Raw genomic sequence first — 26,018 nt, 5'->3', positions numbered from 1 at the left:
GGTCTTTGGGTACCTCCCTCATTGTGTTGTTTCATTTGTCATGGTCAGTGTCCTTTAAAAATCACTGCTTGCTTGTGGTCAGTCCTGCCTCTTTGTCCCTCCTTTCCCTCTTTGGTTTCTCCACAACCAGGGACCTATTACTGTCTCACTCCACCATGGTTCTTTATCTGTTCTTTGCTAGACTATTTTTTCTTGTTTTCCGGCTCTGTTACTGTTTGTCTGTGTTCAGCTATAGCGCCGTAGCAGCTGACATTTAAATATAGCATTATTCCTCCCACAGCCTCTTAATGCCATAGTTGTGTTACCGCGATCTTCCCCGCCATGCCTCCACTCATTGCTAGTATTTTATTTAGGCTTTTTGCACTATTCGATTTCCACCGTCAGTTGGGCTTTTTTTGGTAGGATATTGGTTTGGTTAGGGCTTCCATTTAAGGAGGATTGGACTTGTTTTTGTTTGCCTGCCTGTGCTCAAGTGTTCTGTTTACTTCCCATTTGCCTGTCTACTTAATTATTCCTGTGCCCTCCACTCCTCCCACAATAGTGCTTGTCAGCCCCCACCACCCCTTCCGATATCGATGCTTTTCTAAAAATTAATACTGGGCGGCTGGGGGAAAGATTACGTGATGTGCACACAATCATTCACAGGATGTTTAACCGACACCGAGACTCGAACACGGATCTCCAGCTCCCAAGCTGCGCCACGTCCTCTCAGTCTGGGGAATCCGTGTTGGAATCTCCCTTTGTTCGCCTGGGCCACACATTAGGAGAGGCTCACTCTGCAGGCTTTTTGTTTAATTTTCGTAGTGCTTTCCATAAATTCCAGTTACATTACACAATGACCGTTTCATATGGGGAGATTAGTCGGCAGCTCAGGGCATTACTTAAGTGTCTTTAACAGAGCTGCCGATTAATCTCCCTGTGTCTGCAAAAAATATGTATGATATCAATGTTCCATTTTGTAATGTGATTGGTAGTCGTGGAAAGCAGTGCCGGTCACCATTTTAAACATGCGGCATTAACAGTGACAGGAAAACCTGTGCCACACTCATGCGATCAGCTGGCAACAATACATGCACTAGAAATATTTATTTATTTATTTATTACATTTATTTCTGTTTCTTGAAAAAGGTTTTAGCAAAGCTTTGGTAAATTTCTTTACATTTGTTTAATTGGTTTCTTCAAGGTTATGCCGTCTTCCTTCAAACAAACTCTTTATTCAATTTTCCAAGTATTTTTGTGTATAAAAAGACAGCCAACACATTGTGTTACTTCTATTGGAACTACTTCAGGGCTGTTATAATAATATACTAATTATAAAAATGTTTTTTGCAAAAATATTACACCAGCCATCTTAGTCATTTTGTTTGTGCATTCAGTCATTGTTCAAAAACACTAAAATGCCATAATGGCAAATGAGCAACATAGGTCAGCACCATGGCACTGCAGGTTTAGTCTCAAATTCACATGACCTATTGCCCATGGCTAAGGTCTGCTTATTTGGTACAGAAATGTAATGTTATAATTAATCAATACATATGGACATGTACATGGACATTTTTGCTTTATTGACAAGGAGGACATGAATTGTTGACATATTGCAACCTATTAAACACATTAAATCTCAATGCTATAGGTCTCGCATTTGCGAGAGTTTGAGCGTTTGGCATTGTAAATGGTAATGCCTTTTAGTTATGTGTTTTGAAAACCTGCAAGCAGGCATAAAAAATAAGAGTTAAAAAAATCACATATTTTCTATGCGTAGTATCATAAAAAGGAAAATATACATAGAGGTGATACCTATTTTTGCATCTATTTACAGATCCGATAAAAACCATCTAGTCGTGTAATGTTTTATAAGCTTGTTCTAAAAACGGAACCATCCTTCTGATTGTACTTTCCCCTGTAAGCCTAAAACAATAACGTATAGCTTCTGTAGTTGTTCTTATTTGGGCAATATTAAACATGAGGCGTAAATATGACCTCCTTGTAGGCAACCGTCTAGGGCAAATGCATGTTAGATGTTCAAGAGTTTCCTTGCTGATTCCACAAAACCGACACCCGAGTATCTTTGAGAGCCTTATTCCAAGTCCCTTCAAACTCCCCTTTCGGAATATAGAATTGTCTGAACCGTAGGTATTTAATGTAGCTGGTCAGATTCCATCCCAAGTATTCTTGAGCCTGCAAGGTATATGTGTCAATTATTAAGTCTTTGTGTTTATATTTCCCGGCTTGTAGACGATCTAAATTCCACTGTGTTAACTTTAATATTTTACATATAAATTTTTTCTGCACATTTCTGGTCATTCGTCCCAACTCCTGTATATCAGCAGTTCATAAGAGTCTATTTTCTTCATTATACTAGAAAGTTGCAGAACTCTTACTTTTTTTACTCCGGAGTTCCTCCATTATTAGATGTTTCATCGTGCATGAATCTGCCTTAGCACAAACGATAATATAGTTAACACAACTGATCTTAAGCAGCATTTCCAGAGATTTTAGGCCAAATTCCAACTGTATCATACAATGTGAAGTAGCCTGTCATAAATGGACTATGGTGCGTATGCATTTCATAAAACATTTTTCGATGTCAAAAATGACTTTCTTGTTCATGGCAGGTGTTGTGTACAATAGAAACGAAATCATTTTCATCTGTAAAGCTTTTAGAGATAGGATCATTGTATTCCCTCTGCACAATTTCATAAATCGAATTGATTTTGTGATAGTTATAGATTTGACACTTTTACATACCGTATGATTTAACCATGATAACTTTTTGTCAAATGTTACGCCGAGGTAGTTATCTGTCCACTCCTCGATTGGGTTTTTTCCTAAAGTCCACATTTTTGATTGTGTAGACAGTCCAAACGTAACAATTTTTGTTTTAGACAAGTTGGCTATCAAACTATTCACTTTGTTGTATGTATCTAGTAGGTTCAGTTGATGCTGTAATCCGTTAGAAGTTGAGGGTAAAATTACTAAATCCCTGGCATAGGCTAGGTATGTTATCTTTTTTGTCCCCTAATTTAGGAACAACACCCATATCTGAACTTAACACCGAATCGATATCTGCAATGTACAAAGAGAATAACAGGCGCAAGAACACAGCCTTTTTTAAGCCCGTTAGTGGTATCCATTTTTCGAGATAGTGTATTATCATGAGCCAGCTTCACCCTGACCTACCTATCCGAGTGCAGGCCGATAATAAAATTTAGAAGGTTCAAATTGACCTTCCATGCTGTTACATAATTCCACAGCCTTTGCCTGTTGACTTTGTCAAATGCTGTGGAATAGTCCACAAAGCAGGCGTATAATATTATTTTCTGCAAGCTTGCCTTTTTTCCCATCATGGACAGTGAAACAATGTTTTCAAGGGTCGAACACCCTAAACAAAGTTCAGTTTGCGTTATTGGTATTAGTGATTTTTCCTCCGCCCATGCCCTTAATTTATTCTGGAGGTGCTTCGCAAACAGTTTCCCTTCAAAATCCAGCAACGCTATTAATCTATAGCTCGACGGATCCTCTTTTGGGCCTCTCTTGTAAATCGGATGGATAATCGCTCCTTTCCAGGAAGGTGGTATAATTCCGCATTTAATTTCCAGTAGGAATAACTGTTTTAACATCACAATCCAAAAAGTTATGTTAAATTTTATCAAGCCGAAACGGATACCATTAGGTCCTGCTGCCTTGGATGAGCGAGAGCTCTTTATTAATTTGATAATTTCATCTTCTCTTATTTCTGCAAATGAACCATCCGCATTAGTTGTCATATATTCACTTGTAACAGATGATTTGTATAAAGATTTAATATGATTTTCCAAATTATGACTTGAGACAAAAAAAATCATCTGGCTGTTTATGTGAATTTGTGCCGTGTCCCACCAGGGACCAAAAAGCTAGCTCATTCCTAGTCGATATAGCATGATATAATTTAGCATAAGCAGTGTCCACACTATCCCGCTTTATCTGTAAGTTCCTATTCTTAAATTCTTTCTTTATGTCTTGTATTTTCGTATTCCTCTTATTCGATATTGGAAATTTTAAGATATGATGCATGTCCTTACGATAGATTGATCTCTTTGTTACGTTAACATTTAATCGCGACTCTTGTTTGCCCCAGTATTGGAACTTTCATAGATTCCCATGCTTTGTATCATTCCCCGTCATCAGAATGGGAGCCTCGGTAAAAATAAATAACCTAGTAGTAAGCAAAAAAGTGAATAAATAGGCCTAGGCCTCATCCCCTTTTGTAGCTTATCCACCTCTTTTTGTAAAAGAGACCAAACTTCTGCAATAACCAATCAGAGCAGCCTCACCCCATAGAACCTTCCTGAGAGAGCGCCAGAGCCTCAGATTTTCTACCGCACGTTGTGCTAGGGAGTCTCCATTGAGCTCTGCTCAATTTTCTTCAGTTTGCTATTCCTATTTCAACTTTTTTTCAGTTTCAAGGAGAGGAAGGCTCTTTTTAGAGCTTGTGCTACATGTTCCAAAAAGAGGCTGTTTGTGGAGGACAAACATGAAGATTGCATATACTGTTTGTATCCGGACCACCATCCCACTGAGTGCAAGATTTGCTGGACCTTCTCTACTAAAACCTTAAGAGACAGAGAAGGCCGCCTACTGACCTGGCTTCACAAGATGAAGACCCGGAAGGACGTTATTTCTTCAGACAGTGAGGGTTCTTCTTCGGCTCCGTCCTCGAGAAGATCTAAGAAAAGGGGTAGGTCCTCCCCCTCTACATCTACTGAGCCCACTGTTTTTTTTTTTTTTTTTTTTTGGAAAACCTTTATTTAACAGTATGTGCAGACAGATACGGGCCTACAACCCTCAGGCCGGCCTCGACAATAAAGGGCACATCAGCAAGTAATTACACAACTCAGCGACAAAGCAGTAGATCAACAAATAGACAAGGTTACGTTATACACAATGTGTGCCACCAAGCGTCAGGATTATGAGGTTTAATTTTTTATAAAGTTCTGAAATGAGTCCATAGCAACAGGTCTGGAAGGATCCGAATCAGAGCAATGCAGGTAGGACTATACTGGGCAGCGATCACAAGAAGGGTCAGCAAGCATTATCCGTAAGGCAAGCGGTCGCACTCAATGAAATCAGGATAGTAAAGAAGCATACCACATGGCGATCCCCAAACACTACCCATAAGTACCCACTCCTCCCATAGACCCAAGAAAGAAGAAAGGAAGGAGCCAGCTAGAAGGGTAAGAATAGAAAGGGAGAAGAGAGAAAGAAAGAAGAAAGAAAGAAAAAGGAGGCCCATAGAAAGAAAAAACCGACAAGGAAATATACCCCCCACCCTACACGCATGCAGAGGCTACGGCCTACCCCCCCTAGCAGTGTGTCTGTCGCCCCAGAAGAGTACCCGAAATGTAGAAGAAGAAAAAGAGAAGAAAAAGAAATAGAATGTCACGGTTGATCAGAGGAGGCCCAAGGATCTATATAAGCAAGCAAATTCGTTACCCGCGGTCACCCAACCCCAGTCCCCAACCTAACACCCATGCTACATGTACCTCCAACAGTCACAAGTCCCAGTCCCAGCCTTATATGGTCCAATGTGCAACAAGAAAGTCCCCTTCATCAGCCTTGGCCCCTTCGAATCTGCAGTCCAACAGAAACCAGTGTCAGTACAGCCAGCTTGGACAAAATGGGCCACCATGGAGTCCGTTGTAGAAGTTGAGGTGCAGGAGACAAGGCAAACTGGAGTGAGGCTTGATAGTAAAGGACCAAAGGATGCACCATTGCCATGCCACGGCTAGAGCAACAGGGAGCAGGAAGATGCACAAGATCCAAAGTAGCAGCCGGCCGATGCACAGGAAGCAAGTCCAGGAGGACGCTCGGAAACGTGGCACCCAAGGACAAAGGAGATGGGCGAAGCGGCGACGGAGACACGAGCCCCGGCCGTACCAAGGGAGCAGTATTGTCAGACTCCTCCAGAGAAGAACCGAGGAGTACCGCAGCGGGCTCTGGGACACGTCCCCCCGCCACCGCCACATACCCCAATTCGGGTGATCCACCGACAGTCGGCTGAAGATATGGCGTAACACGCCGCACTGGAGAATCATCATGGCCAGTCAACAGGGCCCCATCAAGCCGGTCCCCCAATTCGGTGGCAAGGTCGCGGAAGGCCGACCTCAGGTCCTTCAGTGCATACAGGATGTCGCAAAGCCTCAGCGGTGGATCAAGGATGGAGGGTGCTGCTGTGTCCGCCATCTTAGGCAAACAACCATCGAGCGCCCCGGGAAGCAAGCCCCCTACACCAGCCATCGGTATCTGGAAAGTAGTGAAATCTCTGCGAGGCCCTGATGGTGCAGGAAACGTGGAGGCAGCCGGTCGTGGAGAGGCTCCAAGGACAGGAGTAACTTTAGCACAGGGAGACCCACCGGCAAGATCAGGGCGTCCGATGCAGAAGATGGCGGCCGCTGCTACAAGCTGCAACAAAGAAGCGATCCCGGCCCCCTTCAGCTGGGCCGGGATACACTAAACGGGAGCCTGAAACAATGTTGCGAGCGAGTCGCGCTGGGCAGCCGAGCAGGGAAAAGGCTGCTGTGAAAACTCCAGCGCCGCGCTCCAGGTCCGGTGCACCGGCTCCTCCCTCTCCGCAGCGGCCACTGCTGTCGTTGTCGCCGCCGGCCGTCCCCACCAAACAATGGCCCGGCTGCTCCCGCTTGAAAGGCCGGAATGGTAACCAGGGCTCAACTCCGCCGTGGCAGCTCCGTTCTCGACCGAAGACACAGCATCGTGGTCAGGAGTGTAGCGCAGGTAAGCGTGAAACTCGGAGGCACAGGATTTGTACCAGGATATCAGCGAAGGGCGTCAGGGCCGGCGGAGCCGAAGAGCTAGGCGGCCATCTCGGCTGCGGGCTAGGCTCCTACCCCCTACTGAGCCCACTGTTAAGGCCTTACTTGGGGTCTCTGATAGGTCTGAAGGGCCTGCTTCCCTAAAATCTCCTCACCGCGGTGAAAAGGAGAGGCAGGGACAGCTTGAGGAGTCACAGACTGCGAAGGTGACTAAAACATCTTCAGAAAAGGAGAAAGGTGCCAAAAAATCTACTTCTACTCCTCAGGAACTGCATTTGGACAAGAAACCGCGTCCATCGACGGCAAAAACGACAGGTACGTCGACGATTCCAGTCAAGAAAGATTTGCCTTTAAAAACAGCCTCGTTTACGGGCTCATCGACGATGGCAACGTCGACGACTATTAAACCGACGTCGACGTTTAAGGTACCTGATTCCTGTTCATCGTCAACGAGGCTAACATCTTCGACGTCGACGATGATGACGACCAGGTTACTGTCGACGGCGATGACGACGACGAGAACAACCTCGACGACAACTGCTATGATCATGATGACGAGCTCGTCGAGACACCGTCGACGATCCATCCTTCGTCGACGACAGCAATTCCATTGTCGACGATCCCCCTTTCGGCGACGAGTCCAATCTCTTCGCCGACGGCTCCGTCGACGACACTGTCGACGAGGATTCTTCAGTCGACGACGACATCGTCGGCGAGTAGAAAACTTTGTATTTCCATCACAAAACGTCAGATTACACCAGAAATTATGTCTCCACAGCGAGTCGCGCCCTTACCACTCACATTATTACTGGATGAGGAATCTGAAGAGGAGGATGAGAGTCCTTATGGACCGGCTTATAGCCCATCGGACCTAAATGTCAAGTGCCAGGACTCAAGTTCTGACGAGGACTCAGTTGAACATCATTATGTGCCGCAGGAGACCTATGTTCACCATGAGAGATCTACTCTGAATGTACGCCCTCAGAGGTCCCCACAAAGACATCCACAGGACATGGTAGCCATGCCGTCCTCACTCATTTCGGACTTGTAGTTAATGTTGCAAGATTACAGACGCAGATTTCCAACTCAACCGGAGGTACAGCAAGTACGTCCTCCTTCACCTTCAATTCCACCGCCGCTAGCAATGGCGCAGACTTCTTTGCCCTTGAGGGTGGACGAACCAATGCCTAGGGATCCTCAGCGACAAGTGGTCCATATCCAGGATGAGGATAATGATGATGCTTCATCAGATGCTGATCGACAGGTGGATCCAGACCAAGATCTGGATAGAAATTGGGACATTGATGGTCCTCAAGACCCAGATGTTCAAGTGCCAGATAACGCTACCTCCCCTCCAGCAGACATTGGAGGTTTTCATAATCTCATGGAGAGGGCATCAAAGAGGTTTGGATTTCCAATTACGACGGTCCAATCGGACTGTTTTTTATATGATTTCAAGGAACCTTACCAAAAATCGGTTCGCTCTATTCCCTTCATAGAGTATGTTTGGTCTGAGGGTTTAAAGGCCATGCAGAATCCAGCGACGGTCCTCCCAGTTCTTCCCTGGCTGAAGAAGAAATATAAAGCGCCGGAGGGCAGCCCCGCATGTCTTACTGGGCAGCCGAAACCAGACTCTGTAATCTCCCAGGCAGCACAGAGTAAATCTAAAAATCCATCAACGCCACTGACTACACCACCAGATAAGGAAGGGAGGCGTCTAGATAATGTCGGAAAGAGGTTCTCGACTATGGCCAGCCTTCTTGTTAGAGCGGTGAATGCTCTGGCGATCCTGGGGAGATATGATCGCCAGATGTGGTGTGACTTGTCCCCATTTGTGGAGGAACTTCCTGATGGCTCAAAGGATGTAGTAAGAAATATCTTGCTGGAGGGTGAGCGTGCCTATTCGGAGGTAATAGACTGCGCTATGGACATAGCGACAACAGCCTTCCGAGCGCTGGCAGGTTCGGCAGTGTTGCGGCGTCAGGGCTGGTTGACAGCTACGTGGTTTCGCTAGGAGGTGCAAAATAAGATTCTAGACTTGCCCTACGATGGCGAAATGTTGTTTGGCAAGCACGTGGATGATGCCCTGCAAGGGATAAAGAAGGATACGGACACGGCCAAGTCCCTAGGAACTTTGACCTACCGTAAAGTCCCTTTTAGGGGTGCAAGAGGAAGAGGTTTCTCATCCTACAGAGGCGGAAACCAGCAGCGCAGTTCTTCCTACTCACAACAATCATACAAGCCCCAATACTCTCAACGGCAAAGTCAGTCGGCGTCTTTCTCTCGGCAGCCATCAAGAGGGCGTCAAGTCCGACAGGGGAGAGACAATTCCAGGAAACAATAGCGGCCCTGTGGCTCTTTCTACTGTTCCTGTTCCCTTGTCAACACCAGTGGGGGGCAGGATTGCCCATTGTCTATACAGGTGGAAGGTCATATCATCAGACCAGTGGGTTCTGAATATCATCAAAAGAGGACACACTTTGAAGTTTCAAAATCTTCCTCCAAACAGAGCTTCAAACGCCATTACGTCAAAACATCTGGGACTTCTTCATCTCGAAGCCCACCAACTCTTCAGCAAGGGGGCAATAGAACCTGTACCTCACTCCCAAAAGGGGAAAGGATTTTATTCCAGGTTCTTCCTGGTTCACAAGACGAAGGAGAAATGGCATCCAATACTAGATCTACGGGAGCTCAACACTTATCTCATCAAGGTGTCGTTCATGATGGTCACCCTTCAAGATATTGTACGTCTTCTCAATCCAGGGGACTACATGGCAACTCTGTATTTAAAGGATGCGTATTTCCATGTACCCATCCACCCAGCTCATAGGCAATATCTACGGTTCACAGTAGGCAAGAGCCACTTTTAGTCCAAAGTGCTGCCCTTTGGTCTGTTGTCGGCACCGAGAATTTTCACGAAAGTACTAGCTCTGGTGGCGGCTTTTCTCAGGAGGCAGTCTTTGGAAGTCTTCCCATACTTGGACGATTGGCTGGTGAAAGCTCCTTCATTCCAGGAAGCTTCCAGGGCTGTCACAACCTGAAGGACACTATTCGAACAGTTAGGACTTCGACTCAACAAGGAAAAGTCAGTCTTGCGACCATCCAAGGCTACAAAGTTTTTAGGGGCGATTCTGGACACAGATTGCTGCAAAGCTTTCCCGTCGGAAGAACGCCAGAAGAGTCTCACTCTGTCAGCTCGCGTTCTAGGATCAAGGAAATTTCTGTCAGTACGTCGTTACAAATCCCTTCTAGGATCGATATCATCCTGCATACCATTGATTCCGCACTGCAGGCTAAGGATGCGTCCACTGCAGGAACAACTGGACAAACAATGGCGTCAGGCAACAGGTTCCTTCGATGACACTATCTGTCTAGCCTTACAGGCTTTCCTTCCAAGAATCCAATCCCGTTCAGTGCTGGTTCGTACGGACAACACCACGGCCATGCATTACATAAACAAGCAGGGCGGGACGAGATCCTGTTTCCTTTCCAAGGAAGCGCAGAGAATTTGGAACTGGGTAATTCGACGCAAGATTACTCTGTCAGCTGAACATCTCGCAGGGATGCTACATTCCACAGCTGATGCTTTGAGTCGCCAGAGGTCAATCAGCCACGAGTGGGAATTGAATCAGACCATTCTAGAGGAGATCTTTTCACGTTGGGGGACCCCAACGATCGATCTGTTTGCGACACCTCAGAACGCCAAATGCCAGTGCTACGCAAGCAGGGATCTCCATCGGGGATCCTTGGGAAATGCGCTTTTCATTGCTTGGTACGGCGCATTTGTCTACGCCTTTTCACCAATCCCTCTAATCCCAAGACTGATCAGGAAGCTCAAGGCGGAGCCGTGCTGAATGATATTAATAGCACCAGCATGGTCCCGACAATTCTGGTACACAGAGCTTCTCATACTCTCTCAGGACCATCCGATTCTTCTGCGGCCTGTTCCATCGCTGTTGTCAATGACTCAGGGTCAGGTGCTTCATCCAGATCTGAACTCCCTCCAATTGACAGCATGGCTCCTGAGTTCAGAGAATTCCAGCATTTAAATATCCCAGGAGAATGTAGGGACATTCTGGCTCAGGCCCGTGCTCTGAGTACAAATAAGACCGATCGGGCAAAGTGGACGAGGTTTTGTCTTTGGTGCCAGAAACAGGGGATATATCCATATACGTCGGCCCGCACCAGCTTTTGCCTTACATCCTTTCTCTAGCAAAATCTGGATTGGCGCATTCGTTAGTCTGTTAAAGTTCATCTTGAACCCATTTCAAGATTTAGACGCACGTCATCAGACCCTTCCCTTTGGTCGGCAAGTATTGTTAAGCAGTTTCTGAAGGGTTTATTCAGAGTTTTTCCTCCAGTCCGGCCTCCACCACCGGCCTGGCACCTTACTTTGGTTCTTTCGCAACTGATGAAAGCTCCGTTCGAGCCTATTCACAGGGCGGATATGAAATTTGTGTCATGGAAACTTGCTCTTCTCTTGGCTTTGACATCAGCTCGAAGAGTTAGCAAACTTCAGGCATTCACAATTGTGGAACCCTGTCTACAATTCAAAAATGATGTTCTAATTCTGCGGACAAATCCTAAATTTATCCCAAAAGTCCCTTCAGAATTCCATCTGAATGAGCCGGTGATCTTAAAATCTTTCTTTCCACGGCCCTCTACGCCAGCAGAGAGGGCACTACATTCTTTGGACATTCACAGGTGCCTGAAATTTTACTTGGAACGGACAAGGCCATTCAGAAAGTTTTCTCAGCTCTTAGTCTCCTTCAGTGCTCCAAGGAGGGGATATCCAATTTCAAAAACCTGTATTTCTCGCTGGATATCAAATGCAATCCAGTTTTGCCATCGAGAAGCGGGCAAGCCTCTGGAGCGCACAGTTCGTGCTCATTCTATGAGAGCGATGGCTTCATCAGTGGCCCTCTTCTCAAGGGTCCAGATAAAGGACATCTGTAGAGCGGCAACGTGGAGCAGTATCCACACCTTCACTCTGCACTACTGCCAGGGTTCTTCAGTGAAGGAGGATGCAGCAGTGGGTCAAGCAGTCTTGGGAAACCTTTTCCAATAAGACGGTGAGCTTTCCTTTATATATATATATATATATATATATATATATATATATATATATCTATATATATATATATCTATATATATATCTATATATATATATATCTATATATATATATATCTATATATATATCTATATATCTATATATATATCTATATATATATATATATATATATATATATATATATATATATATATATATATATATATATATATATATATATATATATTACCTACTGGCGGTCGCCAGTAGGTAGTTATAGTTAGGATTATTTTGAATAGGGAATTCGCAACATTCTATTGGGAATAACTTTGGCGCCGGTTGATGAATCTTCCTGAAAATTTCCTCAAATTTGCCTGGCGGCTCTCCGCTCCTTCCCTGAAAGTTTAGGGGGGATTCGTCAAGCGGGGGACGAGATAAAAATGGGGGTCCCAAAACGTGTTTTCCCCATGTTAATTTCCATAGGGCGGTCAAACTCACTTTTAGCCCGAACGGCTAAATGGATTTCCATCAAACTTGGCAAAATTGTAGGGGCTGGTAGCCCGATGGGCTTTTGCTATGTCTCAAGATATGTGCTCCAGTGGATTTTGAGTAATATAGGTTCAAAAAAATATATATACCTATAAGCGCGCCCCGGTACGCGCACCGGAGTGCATACCAGCGCGCTACGCGAGTTCGCGCGCGGAAAGCTGATTGGCTCTCGAGTGTCTGTCAACATTCAAAACAGTCCGGAGCGGCCGCCATCTTGTGTCTCGGTAGGATCGAGACACAAGAGGTGGAAAAAACAAAGGGGGAAATGACCAAAAGGGGGCAGAGTAGACCCCCTAGGTTTGATGTGGGGGCCATAAAAGGGACCCGCGGGGCAAAAAAGTACTATTAGTACATTGCCTGCGCTTGTTTGCACATTCTGGATATGCCTATTATCCAGAACAGAATGTGCAAACAAGCGCAGGCAATGTACTTATAGTTTAACATTCACAAGAGTGCATGTAGTCATTGAACTGTATGATCACGATGATAGTGGCAAGCGTTAGTGATCTGTATATTTGTATATTTTTTATAGATGCCCCCAAAGAAGGGTTTTACATCCGAAATGCATTGGGCGTGTTTGCAATAAAACGTCACATGTGGAAACTTACGTCATCTTGTGTTTTTTGGAGAAAGATATGAAGAGCAACTGAAATGAGTAAAATGAATTGACCAAATAAAAGGAGAAACAAGCATTAGAAATGCAATAGGTCTCGCAGCATTAGAGTTAGTGCTTTTAGAATTGTTTATGGGTTTTTTTGTAAATCTTTAGCATTTTTGTTTCCTGTAGCCAATGCTAAAGAATTAAAAAAAAAAAAGCCATAAACATTTCTAAAAGCTCAAACTCAAATTCTCCGAGACCTATTGCATTAGAAATGCAATAGGTCTCGCAGTAGGAAAGTTTGAGCTATAGGTGTTATTTATTTTTTTGTTTTTTATTTATGTGTTGTTTTTTCTAAATAGCTAAATTAATAGCTTTCTTCTTTACAAAGCCAATAGTTATAATTTTTGTAAATGTGACACCTCTAGCATTTGTAAAGCAACATGTTTTGTATTAACGGGACTTATATGTGACTTATATGTATTGATATTAAAAAAAATCAATGGCTTTAAAAAACAATTAATAATTAATACGTAAATAAAATGGATTTTATTTTATATTGCCAATAGCTTAAAGTTTATTAAATATATTTAGTGAAGATGCTGTGGTTGCGCTGAGTGAGGGTGAGTGAGGGAGAGGGTGAGTGAGGGTGAGGGTGAGTGAGGGTGAGTGAGGGTGAGGGTGAGTGAGGGTGAGTGAGTGAGGGTGAGTGAGGGTGAGTGAGTGAGGGTGAGTGAGTGAGGGTGAGTGAGTGAGGGTGAGTGAGTGAGGGTGAGTGAGTGAGGGTGAGTGAGTGAGGGTTAGTGAGTGAGGGTTAGTGAGTGAGGGTGAGTGAGTGAGGGTGAGTGAGTGAGGGTGAGTGGGTGAGAGGGTGAGGGGTTGAGGGTGAGTGAGAGTGAGGGTGAGGGGGTGAGGGGTTGAGGGTGAGTGAGGGTGAGGGTGAGGGGTTGAGGGTGAGTGAGGGTGAGGTGTTGAGGGTGAGTGAGGGTGAGGGTGAGTGAGGGTGAGGCTGAGGGGTTGAGGGTGAGTGAGGGGTTGGGTTGAGGGTGGGTGAGGGGTTGAGGGTGAGTGAGGGTGAGGGGTTGAGGGTGAGTGAGGGTGAGTGAGGGTGAAGGTGGGTGAGGGTGAGTGAGGGTGGGTGAGTGTGAGTGTGAGTGAGGGTGAGTGAGGGTGAGTGTGGGTGAGTGTGGGTGAGTGTGGGTGAGTGTGGGTGAGTGTGGGTGAGTGTGGGTGAGTGAGGGTGAGGGGTTGAGGGTGAGTGAGGGTGAGGGTTTGAGGGTGAGTGAGGGTGAGGGGTTGAGGGTGAGTGAGGGTGAGTCAGGGTGAGGGGTTGAGGGTGAGGGGTTGAGGGTGAGTGGGGGTGAGTGAGGGTGAGGGGTTGAGGGTGAGTGAGGGTGAGGGGTTGAGGGTGAGTGAGGGTGAGGGGTTGGGGGTGAGTGAAGGTGAGGGGTTGAGGGTGAGTGAGGGTGAGTGTGAGTGAGGGTGGGTGAAGGTGAGTGAGGGTGGGTGAAGGTGAGTGAGGGTGAGTGTGGGTGAGTGTGGGTGAGTGTGGGTGAGGGTGAGGGATTGAGGGTGAGGGGGTGAGTGTGGGTGAGGGGTTGAGGGTGAGTGAGGGTGAGGGTGAGTGAGGGTGAGGGGTTGAGGGTGAGTGAGGGTGAGGGTGAGTGAGGGTGAGGGTGAGTGAGGGTGAGAGGGTGAGGGTGAGTGAGCTACATCTAATGACTTCAGAGGACTGCTTATAGACTGTTTAAATTACAACCACTGTCGATAGTAAGTACTATTGACCCTGATAACACCCTAATATATGTCCAAAGTCACAGTTTGGTAGGACTGGGCCAGACCAATGTATATGTTTCTATAAGTGTAGTCAGGACCATACAAGGGTTAGTTGAATAGCCTTGGCGGAAAACCCTGCTTCATTGTCTGGGAAGATTTTATTTAAATAGCCCGTGCCACATTTAGCTGTAACAACTTAGGAGAGAGCCTTCCCCACCCACATCAAGGAAGATAAAACCTGTAAAAGGTGCTACCTGACGGTAGAGCCCCTTTGCAAAACAGACATCAGGCAAAGAGTTATGCTGTTATTCTTAAATAGAGTGTTATGAAAAGGAGTCCGAATTAAATGTTCATCCTAAGCATTGAATTTAAAAAGCATGTACAGGAAAATATTGCATAATCCAATATTGTCCTTGCACCTTTGAGGCTTCCTAAACAAAAATGTTATAAATCTGCAATTAAAATGTCATAACTTCAGCAAAGTAAGTACATCAAAATACACAAGCTGTCTGATAATTACAACCTACATACCACGTCGAATGCACAGTGTAACAGAATGACTGCTTGATCCCTCATCACAAAACCCAATTGAAACACAAATTGGAACAATGTAGCCATCCACGAAATGCCTTAGCCCAAATAAACAGAACACACAAGTAATGGCAAATCAAGAAAAACACATGGAAGTTAAAAGCTGAAGCCAACACAAAGGCTTTTCTTATTGTACCTTTTTGAAGAATTGGTGGCATGAGATCATCCAGACTGCTTCAGATTTCTCTGGCCAAACCCAGAGCGATAACTCGAGTGCATCCTGAATGGGACGATGATTACTCCTTAGTACTAAAGAACTGCATGAACATTAACAGATGACTGCCAACCATTGGGAAAAATATGAAAATGCCAGGACAATGCCAGGAAAATGCCAGTTTCAGAGTGCTACCATTCTTGACTTGTATGGCTGCTATTGTGCTATCAATCGCTGCATCAGCTGTTAAAACAGCAAGCTCCACTAAATAAAGATAATGGTAGCTGAATCACTTTAAAAGGCTCCTATGATAATATGCATAAGCAAGACAAGGTTGTTATCAGTGTATTCCACTCACCAGGAAACATCGTGTAATGGTGTGAGATTGCTGTCTAAATGTTTGCTTTTTGCGGGGTGAGAGAGGGAAGGTGCTGGCGGCTAGGGAGGGGGAACAGATGGCGATGGCAGGAGATTACACAGACGGCGGCCTATAGTTTAGCCCTGGCCTTTGGGGGTGTGGGAGGAGTGCGGGAACAGACGGCGAGGGGAGGAGAGTAGGAACGGAGGGCATTGCTGTGGGGAGGGGGGAGGAGAAATGCGACGCGACATGGCAGGCAGGGGAGGGGGCGGAGCGGGGGTGTGGGAGGAGTGCAGTGGAGTTACAAGCTACTTAAATGTGAGTTAAAAGACAAATTCCATGTACTTCAGCACAATTGTCAGACCGTTCTCTTCCCAAAATCCTCTAACTTTGCAGGCAGAGAAAGAAACAAACACCAGTCTCCAGGATAAAATGAGCAGTAATTTGTAGGAAGAAATAAGATAACGTTTGACCTCTGTATTTGAACGCACAGCACATATGAAATTATAACAAAAAAAAAGATTTAAAAGCAACTGTTCTTTGCCAACTCAAGCTCTCACCAGATAATAGCTTGCCCAGATAAAATCTGATTCACCAAAACAAGGGGGTGATTAGATTGTCATGCAACAGAACAGTGACACGGTAAGCGAGCTAAGACCCTTTGTGGGAGCGCTGAAATATTCTTCAGTGAAAGATGCAAATGTATGCATAGGCCGCGACTTACATCTCCTGCCACCTCAAGGCGCACGGGGGCGAATTCCGGCATTGACAGCCGTTCCTGCGAGTAATTTACATTTTTCTTTAGTGTTACACTTTACGATTGCTAAATTTCGAGAACAGATTCAACCAAAGCGCAGCTATTTAAATGAGACGTTTTCTTCAAATAGGAAATGCCGCATCAATGGTTCGAGTCAATTAGGAAGTGAAAATCCAGTCCTCTTTAAAAATGGAGAGGGAAAGGTTTGTGAGCGCTCGTTTAGCCGAGGTTATGGAAACTATAAAAAAAAATGTGACGATGAAAGAATGCTTTTAAGTAGGACCTTAAAGCATTATTCTGTGAACGGTATTCCTCTACCTTAGGCTTCTCTTCCGTTTATTAAAAATGATTTACCTGCATGCCATTAATAAGTTAAAAAATGTTTTCCAAATGCAAATAAAAGCCACAGTATGGCTTTTGCAACCACAAGGCGCTGCGGCTAACTGGAGATCTGACCTGCATCCCTCGGAAGCAATTAAAAAGCAGCTCTGTGGGGGCTTACCGAGCTTTAAATCAGCAGCCCGGGAGAAGTTTGACAATGTGCATGCACCCAAAAAAAATAATAATAATAACATTCCATTCTTTGGCCGTACGTGGAAAAAATGCCATGTGGAAGTGGTTTCGAGTCCTCTCCTGGGTCGCGATTCAGCTCACAATCTCGGCAATAGACTGGAATGTGAATAAAACTGCCAGAAATGTGAGGTGATTTGCCTGGATGTTTGAAACCTTCTTGCTCTGTTGAAAATGTCTCTCTCTCTTATATAACATGCATTTACAGAGCGCCACTTTATCCCACAAGATCTCGCGTGCTGCTGTTGACAGATAACAGATGTTTACTGTTATCCGACTCGGTGGTACTTGACGTGTGGCGGGACTGGACTGCTAGCAAGCAGAATTTCAGTATTTGGGAATTATGCATGAAGGTGAGAGTAAAAATGAAAACGTACTTGAAAGAGCAAATTCAATGTAGGGGCACAAAGACAGGAGTTCGTAGAAGTAAGGAATGTAGAAATAATTGAGAATAGGAGTGCATAAAGGGAAGGAAGAAAATGAAAGCAACTATTTTTAGAAGCTCCGCATTCCGTGATTATGCATGGAGTAAAAGTTTTGAACGCGACATGGCAGGCAGGGGAGGGGGCGGAGCGGGGGTGTGGGAGGAGTGCGGGAACAGACGGGGAGGAGAGTAGGAGGAGGAGAGTAGAGGAGGCACGGCCTAGCGGCCGTGCAATCAAGAAGTGAGGGGGTGGAGCTGGGGGAGGCTGTGAGAGAGAGTAGGCAAGGCAGGCGGCTGGGGGCATGTGCACGCGCATTTAAGCTCAATGCGCATGCACATTGAGCTTAAATTTCTCGTGCACTGCAAGGAATCGCCACGATTCCTTGCAAGTTGGGGATAAAGAGTGGATAAGCCACCATAGACTCGCAAGCTCGATGCGCATGCGCATCGACAGGCGAGACCTAAAAAGGATTAAAAGATGAACCAAACTGTGGTATAAGCGTAGAATTTCATGATTTGATTCATTGGATTTGTTCAGAAACATGGTTGTGCAGTTTGATGGGAATCGACATGTGGTTCTCTTGTGTTCGTATCTTGATTGCAGCGCAATGGGACAGAGCGCAGAGGAAGCTAGCACGCCAAGCAGATATAATTATAAGAGTATGAGGAATGACATTGTTAAAGAACAATTGAGCATATAGGTGTGCAACTCACCATCTTGCATGTACATTTAAATTAACTTTCTGTCCTCACGGAGAGTTTGCACCCGCAACAGATTAATGATGATGAAATGGGATGAATATTTTGGACACAAACATCAAAATAATGCACAAGAGTGTTTGTTTCCCTGCCACGCAGAAAGAATGTTTTAAACAAGGAATAATTGCATCTAGTTCAGTAACTTTCAGTGACGACTATCCACTTGAGTCAGCCAGATTTAAACGTAGTAGTTACGTCTGGTTATTTTTAGGAATTGTCTAGCGCTGTATCTAATTCGAGCAAGTTTAAAGAGTGGTGCATTTAGGGTAACTGAGTGCAGCAACAAAAGAGCAAGAGTAAGTTTTTTTATAAGGGATGTTTCACCTGTGCAGTGTTAAGTGGATAAAAGTGGGCGGGAGCTGGGAGCAGCTAAGAGATTTGTTGCTGATGGCACAGGCCAGAGTATTTCGTGGCTTTCCGCCGGGTGAGAGAGGGAACATGGATCATTTACGAGCAGGAAGCGCTCACAATGAACTGATTTAAAAATAGAAAAGCATATGTCACGGTAAGCGTGTGTCAGTTTAATGTTTTACTAGACGAGTGAGCGTTGGTTGGAGGGGTGATTAATCAGGGAGTGGAGCATTTCTAAGTAAACTTTAGATAATGGTTCTGGGGCATGGGGTAACGCAGGACAATGTTTATCTCGCTATTGTTGGTAATAGGCATATCCAGAATGTGCAAACAAGCGCAGGCAATGTACTTATAGTTTAACATTCACAAGAGTGCATGTAGTCATTGAATTGTATGATCACGATGATAGTGGCAAGCGTTAGTGATCTGTATATTTGTATATTTTTTATAGATGCCCCCGAAGAAGGGTTTTACATCCAAAATGCATTGGGCGTGTTTGCAATAAAACGTGACATGTGGAAACTTAAGTCATCTTGTGTTTTTTGGAGAAAGATATGAAGAGCAACTGAAATGAGTAAAATGAATTGACCAAATAAAAGGAGAAAAAAGGATTAAAAGATGAACCAAACTGTGGTATAAGCGTAGAATTTCATGATTTGATTCATTGGATTCGTTCAGAAACATGGTTGTGCAGTTTGATGGGAGTTGTATGTTTGGGACCATCTCCCTTGCCTCTGGTCCCGATGGAGTGGGTTGCTTTCTTTTTGAGGTGCTGGGTGAAGATTGGGGAGGGTTTCTGGCCAGTTCTCGGACCTCTGCCGCAGCATAGTTGTTAGGATGCCGGCGCTGCATGTGGCGAATCATGGTGTTATTGCCAAATGAGTATTTCTTGTTAGGGTTCCCCCTTGAAAGTTCATGCCACAAATTAGGCAAGTAACCCTTGGCGCATTCACTTTTTTGAGGTCCTTTGGGATGGAAAAAAACTCCCATATAATGTGCTGCTTTGGCCTACATGGGGTATCAGGGGCGGCTGGTCCATAGGGGCGTCGGGGCAGCGCCCCACTAGGCAGAATCAACAAGCAAAACTGCCCACGGACAGCAGGAAATGTAAACAGACGGCAGACGAAATTCGTCTGTTTACATTTCCTGCCTGTGCTGGCAGCTGCTTCACAGATTCAACTGCGCATGAGCACAGTCAGTCGTCATTCCACTACAAACGTGCACCAGGCGAGAGCAGCAGGAGTCCAGCAGACTCCGACTGCGCATCTGCAAGGGGCGCTTTTAATTTCAGCCCCCCGCTCCATTGACATTACATTAGGCATGCTGCGCATGCATAATGTAGTACAGGAGCCTGAAGATAGGATCCTGCATGGGCGGTGACGTATGGCCGCCCCATGCCCTGTCAACAGGCAGGATACAGTTGAGTAGCCGCCCTTGAGTCACATCCAGTCTCATGATTTGCCACTTGCCATGAGAGGACTCGGAGACGGGATGCGCGGCGGGACCGGCAGAGGAGATTCCTCACCCTGGTAAGTTTATTTGTTTGTAAAAATGTAATTAAATACACCCCCCCCCCCTACCCCTCGCGTGTACCACCCGGATTCATGCCGGCCGTGACTCTACACATTTGTGGTGACTGAAAGGAACACGTCAGAAACATTTTGAAGTTATCTACTCTGCCACCAGATCCATTATTTTAATCCTGCCATAATGTTTTAAAAAATAACTACTGCAGAAGTAATGTGTGCTGTGTTAACACTTCGTGAAGTTCTTGTATTGGAAACGCCGGAGGGTCTTCCTTATCGGGACAGAATTTCAGTGTGATGGATTCAGCGTCCTAGAGTGTGTTCAGTTGAACAAACGTCTAGATGTTTTTACAATGTTTACAGGAATGTTATTTACGTGCCTGAAAACTAAATCAAGTCCCCCTAAGTCAGTTGTTTTGGGGGACTTGTTGGATGGATGGATGGATAGATGCCTGAATGATGTATGGATGGATGCTTGCATGATGGGTGGATGCTGGATGGATGGATGGATGCATAAATGAATGATGTATGGATGCAGGATGGGTGGGTGGATGGATGGGTGGATGCATGAATGATGTATGGATGGATGCATGCATGATGGGTGGATGCATGATGGATGGATGGATGGGTGGATGGGTGGGTGCATGAATGAATGATGTATGGATGCAGGATGGTTGGGTGGATGCATGAATGATGTATGGATGCATGCATACATGATGGGCGGATGCATGATGGATGGATGGGTGGATGCATGAATGAATGATATATGCAGGGTGGGTGGATGGGTGGATGGGTGGATGCATGGATGCATGCATGATGGGTGGATGCATGATGGATGGATGGATGGGTGGATGGGTGGGTACATGAATGATGTATGGATGCAGGATGGGTGGGTGGATGTATGAATGATGTATGGATGCATGCATGCATGATGGGTGGATGCATGATGGATGGATGGGTGGATGCATGAATGATGTATGGATGGTGGGTGGGTGGATAGATGGGTGGATGCATGAATGATGTATGGATGGATGCAAGGTGGTTCGGGCTCGCTCGCTGCGCTCAATCGCTGCGGTGCAATATGCAAATTAGTTTACGCCCCCACCACTTTCAAATGTCACCAGCCGCCCCTGTGGGGTATTATCTTCTGGCAGGAATGTCCTCCTCTCCTCCTCATCCTCCTCCTCCTCCTCTTCATCTCCACCACTGTGGTGTTGTGGTGGTCCTCTTGGTGGTGGTGGTGGTGGTGGCGGCTGAGATGCTCCTGCTACTGAAGCTATTTTTCAGTCAAAAAAGGTACAGAGAGGTCTTTCAACAGGTCTTCTTCACTCAAAGTACAAAGTAATAATGAGGAAAAAAGGTGGGGGCTTTCATCATTCGGAAAAAAAAAACTGTCCTGAACCAATGAAAAGTGTTATTTTCAGGTCACATGACCAGGGCTTTCATCATTTGGAAACCAAAACTGTCCTGGACCAATAAAAAGTGTTATTTTTAGGTCACGTGACCCGACGCGCTTACGCTACGCACCCCGGGGCGCGTCGCGTAAGCGCGTCGGATGCTTATGTTGCGCGATCGTATGCGCTCGAGTGCTTCCGGGTGCGTATACGCCGTGCGTATCACGCGGACGCGGATACACGATACGTCACGATGATGTTTTCGTTCGCGGCAAAAGCGATAACGGGAGGCTCACCGGTACGTGCCCTGGGGCGCGCCGCAAGACTGCGCTTACCGGTGCGCTCACCGGGACGCGCACCGGGAGCGCTCCAGGGCACAAAAAAAACCATGAACAAAGTACATAAAAAAAGTAGTATTGCATAAATATACAATATAGGATTCATTTTAAAAAATATTACATTTCATAGCTATAGAAATTTGCAATTAAAAAACCTTTGAAAATAAACTGAAAAAAACATAGGTTTGAGGCCCTATATATAGTTAGGAATTAGCATTTAAAAAACCTATGAAATTCACTGAAAAAACCATAGGTTTCACACCAGTTATAGTTAGGAATTAACATTTAAAAAACCTATTAAATTCACAGAAAAAACCATAGGTTTCACACCAGTTATAGTTAGCTGGAAATTGTACTGACATAAAACCATTGAAATTCCCACGTTATAGTTAGTTGGACTCACTATAACTTGCGCGCCTGCAACGCACTGCTGATGACGTCACATATTACATCACTCATGACATGGTCAGTGACATCACTCATGACATCACTGATGACACCATCCAGTGAATGTGTGCCTTTCTGAAAAATAAATATGTTTTATATATGTATATGTAAAGGTCGATGGAAGAATAAATGTTTAAATAAGTGTCTTAATGGATGTTTTAAAAAAAATAATTGATTGGTTAACTGGCTTATTAAGTGTATCTTAGTGAATACATATATTAGCGAGTATTGTTTAAATATTTAAATGTTTGTATCAGTGTTTAACTTTGTGTATAAGTGGCTGCATGGGTTGGTGAGTAGCTACGTGTGTGTGTATATGGGTTATTAGATTTTTTTTAGTATCAGTATGAGTGTCTGTATGGTTTGGTGGGGGTGTTACTTAGCACATAGATGCATCAATGACTGACTCACTGTTTGTATGTGTTTTGAAGGCCGCATATGTGCAGGACTTTATGGGTGGAGGAGTGTGTATATGTGTATGTTAGTGAGTGAATGACTGTCTCACTAGTGTCTTTATCAGTAACTACATATGTTTTCATCTAGTATATGTGAGTATTAATGTAAATAAGTGAGTATATGTGAGAGATTGTAAGAGTTCCTGTTTAAATAAGTATGTGTTTCTATAAGTGATTGTTTAAGAGAGTAAGTATGTGTAAGTTTCCTTAGAAGTAAGGTGGTAGTGTGTGTATAGCTGTATATGCAAATAAATGGATGTTCAATAGTTTATTTGCATGTGTGTGAGTAACTTTTGGATGACTGTCAGTGTGTAACAGGATGTATAGGTGTATCACTACATATGATGAGTGAGTATATGTATGAGTGACTATATAGAACTGTTGGTGAATGAGTGGATGTGTATATAGATGGTGGAATTACTGAATTGGTTGTTGTAACTGGTATGGGTATCTCCATTGTTTTTAAAATGTTAGTTTCTATTTTTGAATATGTGTTTCAAGGGTTACATTACACTGAAAGGAGGTCTGTCACTCTGTCACAAGGATGGTGTCATCAGTGATGTCCAACTAACTATAACGTGGGAATTTCAATGGTTTTATGTCAGTAAAATTTCCAGCTAACTATAACTGGTGTGAAACATATGGGTTTTTTTCAGTGAATATATATATATATATATATATATATATATATATATATATATATATATCAAAATATGCATTATGTGTACTGCTAGCTACTCTGATGCAAAGCATGGGAATCTATGAAAGTTCCAATACTGGGGCAAGAAAACAAGTTACTTACCTGTAACTTTGGTTCCCCAGTATTAGTAACTTTCATAGATTCCCATGCGCCCACCCGTCTCCCCTGGGAAAGCTCAGCCTTCAGCAGATGTGGTAACTGTTACACAACGGCTACGAAAATCTGAGGCTCTCTCAGGAAGGTTCTATGGGGTGAGGCTGCTCTGATTGGAAAGGGGCGACCACTCGGTCCCCCCGAACGTATGGTAGGGGGCCCGGATCCCCCCGGGAAACCATTTTGGGCGGGGGACGTGTCACGGCTGGTATGCCCGAAGCGGCGTAGCCGGGGCACGCCTTTTCCCGCCCAAGAAGGGTTGTCCTAGACACCTACACCGTTGGCTACGCCCCGTAGGCGTACCGGAGGAGGGTACACGCCCTCCCGAAGAGGAATAAAAGGAGCAGCAATCCGAAGAAGCATCCTCTTGTTCCTGTGCTAGGAAGCTGCACCCTCTCGTTGCACGTGAGCCCTCGACGGAACAAGGAGCAATTTTGAGAACTTGTAATCTTTTGCGTTTCTCTTTCAGGACTTCGAGCCTAAGGGTCCAGGACAGTGTTGAGCAACAGGGACCGGATATCCGTTGAACAATGCCTGGCAGGAAGGCGGGAAAGAAGTCTGGGACTGACCAGATGCTTCGAATGCTGATAAAAGATATGGCAAGTATGAAGAAGCAGATGGCGGCAATGAATAATACGGGTAGACCGAAGAAAGTTATAGGCCCTGCATTGCCGGGCGTTGTCCCTGCGGGGCGAGGTAAAAGGGCCAGGAATAGGGCGGCAGGGGAGGAGGTCCCGGTTCCCGAGGTACCCCCGGCAAGCCCGGTCATTCCAGTTGCGGCCCCGGTACCGGTCCCAGGCGCGGGTCAACCGATTCCGGTTGTTGTTACACCCGCCAGTGAGGAGGACATGCCTCCCGAATTGGCCGCCCAGTTGGCCGCATGGCTTGGCAAAAAGACAGGGGGCGCTACGGCACCGGCAGACACGGCCGAAGAGGCCAAGTTACTAATACAGCAGTTGCGGCAGTCGCGAGATGCCGCGAAGGCGAATCTCCCTTTTGTCCCCCCACAGGTGACCCCAGGAGGACCGGCAGCTGGTGTCGACAAAACGGCGGGAACAGCAATGGAGCCGGGTAAGCAAGCATTGCCGATGGCAAGGGAGGGGTCTTTGCCCTCAAGACGGGAGAAGGTGGTCCAACATATACCGTTGGCCACAAAAGAATTGATATGGGCTGATAAGTACGTTAATATGTTTTCCCTGTTAACCGACCATCTCGAGATGGAGTATGTTAAGACACAAAAAGATTTGTGGCACCCGAGTGTATGGCGAGCAAAGATGGCGGGATTCAGGGTTGATGAGACAATCTCTAATTGGGCCAGGGCCTTTGCGATGTTTACTACAATCATTGGGGAACGTAAGCCCGAGGTTTTGACTGAATTGTCCTGCTATCAGGCACGAATAATGGATTTTTATGAGACATATGAAGGTGATGAATGGATAGGTTACGATATGAAGTTTCGTAAGGCCAAGGAGTTCGATTCATCTCTGGCGTGGGATTGTCTCGACTCGATCTCTTGGCAGAAACAGCTCCTGCCGGGCGCGACGAAGTCGTCGTCGCTTGGCGGGAATGGGTCCGGGCCTTCCCGCCGTCAGCCTGCGGCGCCATTTCGAGCGGGCCCCGCTGGTGATCACCAACCAAGGAATGGAGGGAATGGTGGTAAGAAAGGGGTCTGTTGGAATTTTAACAGGGGCAAGTGCACGAGGCCTCAAGGGACATGTAAGTTCAGGCATGAATGTGCAGGTTGCGGAAATTCTTCACACCCCGAGAGTTCGTGCAGAGCCAAGAATGGTGATACAGGGGGTAGAGGGGGGCCAAACAGGTCTGATGGGGACCATGGTGTACCGCTACCTACCCCCGTAGATGTCATGGCAATGATCCCCTGGCTAAACGAATACCCTGATCATGTCTCCGCTGGGGTGTTAAGGATTGGCTTCTTGTATGGTTTTCACATCCCGGCGGGGGATTTTCGTGGGGAATCACTGTGTAGAAATCAACTGTCGGCTCAGCATAATCCAGCGGTGGTAGAAAGGAAGATTGCAAAGGAGGTTGCCCTTGGCCGGGTTGCTGGCCCATATAGGCACCCGCCAGTAACTAATTTTATCTGTTCCCCATTGGGAGTAGTCCCCAAGAAGGACCCGGGGGAGTTTAGGTTGATCCATAACTTGTCAGCTCCGAGGGGTCTTTCGGTGAATGATGCGATTGACCCGGGAGTTTGTTCGGTGCGGTACGCATCCTTCGATGATGCCGTCGCCATGTTG

General features: G+C 45.6%; 1 protein-coding gene across 2 annotated transcripts in view; it reads left to right on the top strand.

Moving 5' to 3' along the window:
* NEIL1 (nei like DNA glycosylase 1) overlaps nucleotides 1–26,018 on the top strand; it is a 165,263-nt gene that overhangs the window by 51,158 nt on the left and 88,087 nt on the right. The window lies entirely within an intron of this gene.

This window comes from Lissotriton vulgaris, chromosome 2_2 (genome assembly GCF_964263255.1).
Source record: "Lissotriton vulgaris chromosome 2_2, aLisVul1.2, whole genome shotgun sequence".
Classification (NCBI taxonomy): Eukaryota; Metazoa; Chordata; class Amphibia; order Caudata; family Salamandridae; genus Lissotriton; species Lissotriton vulgaris.
Note: the sequence above shows the minus strand (reverse complement) of the source record. Positions and strands in the feature narration are given on the sequence as shown.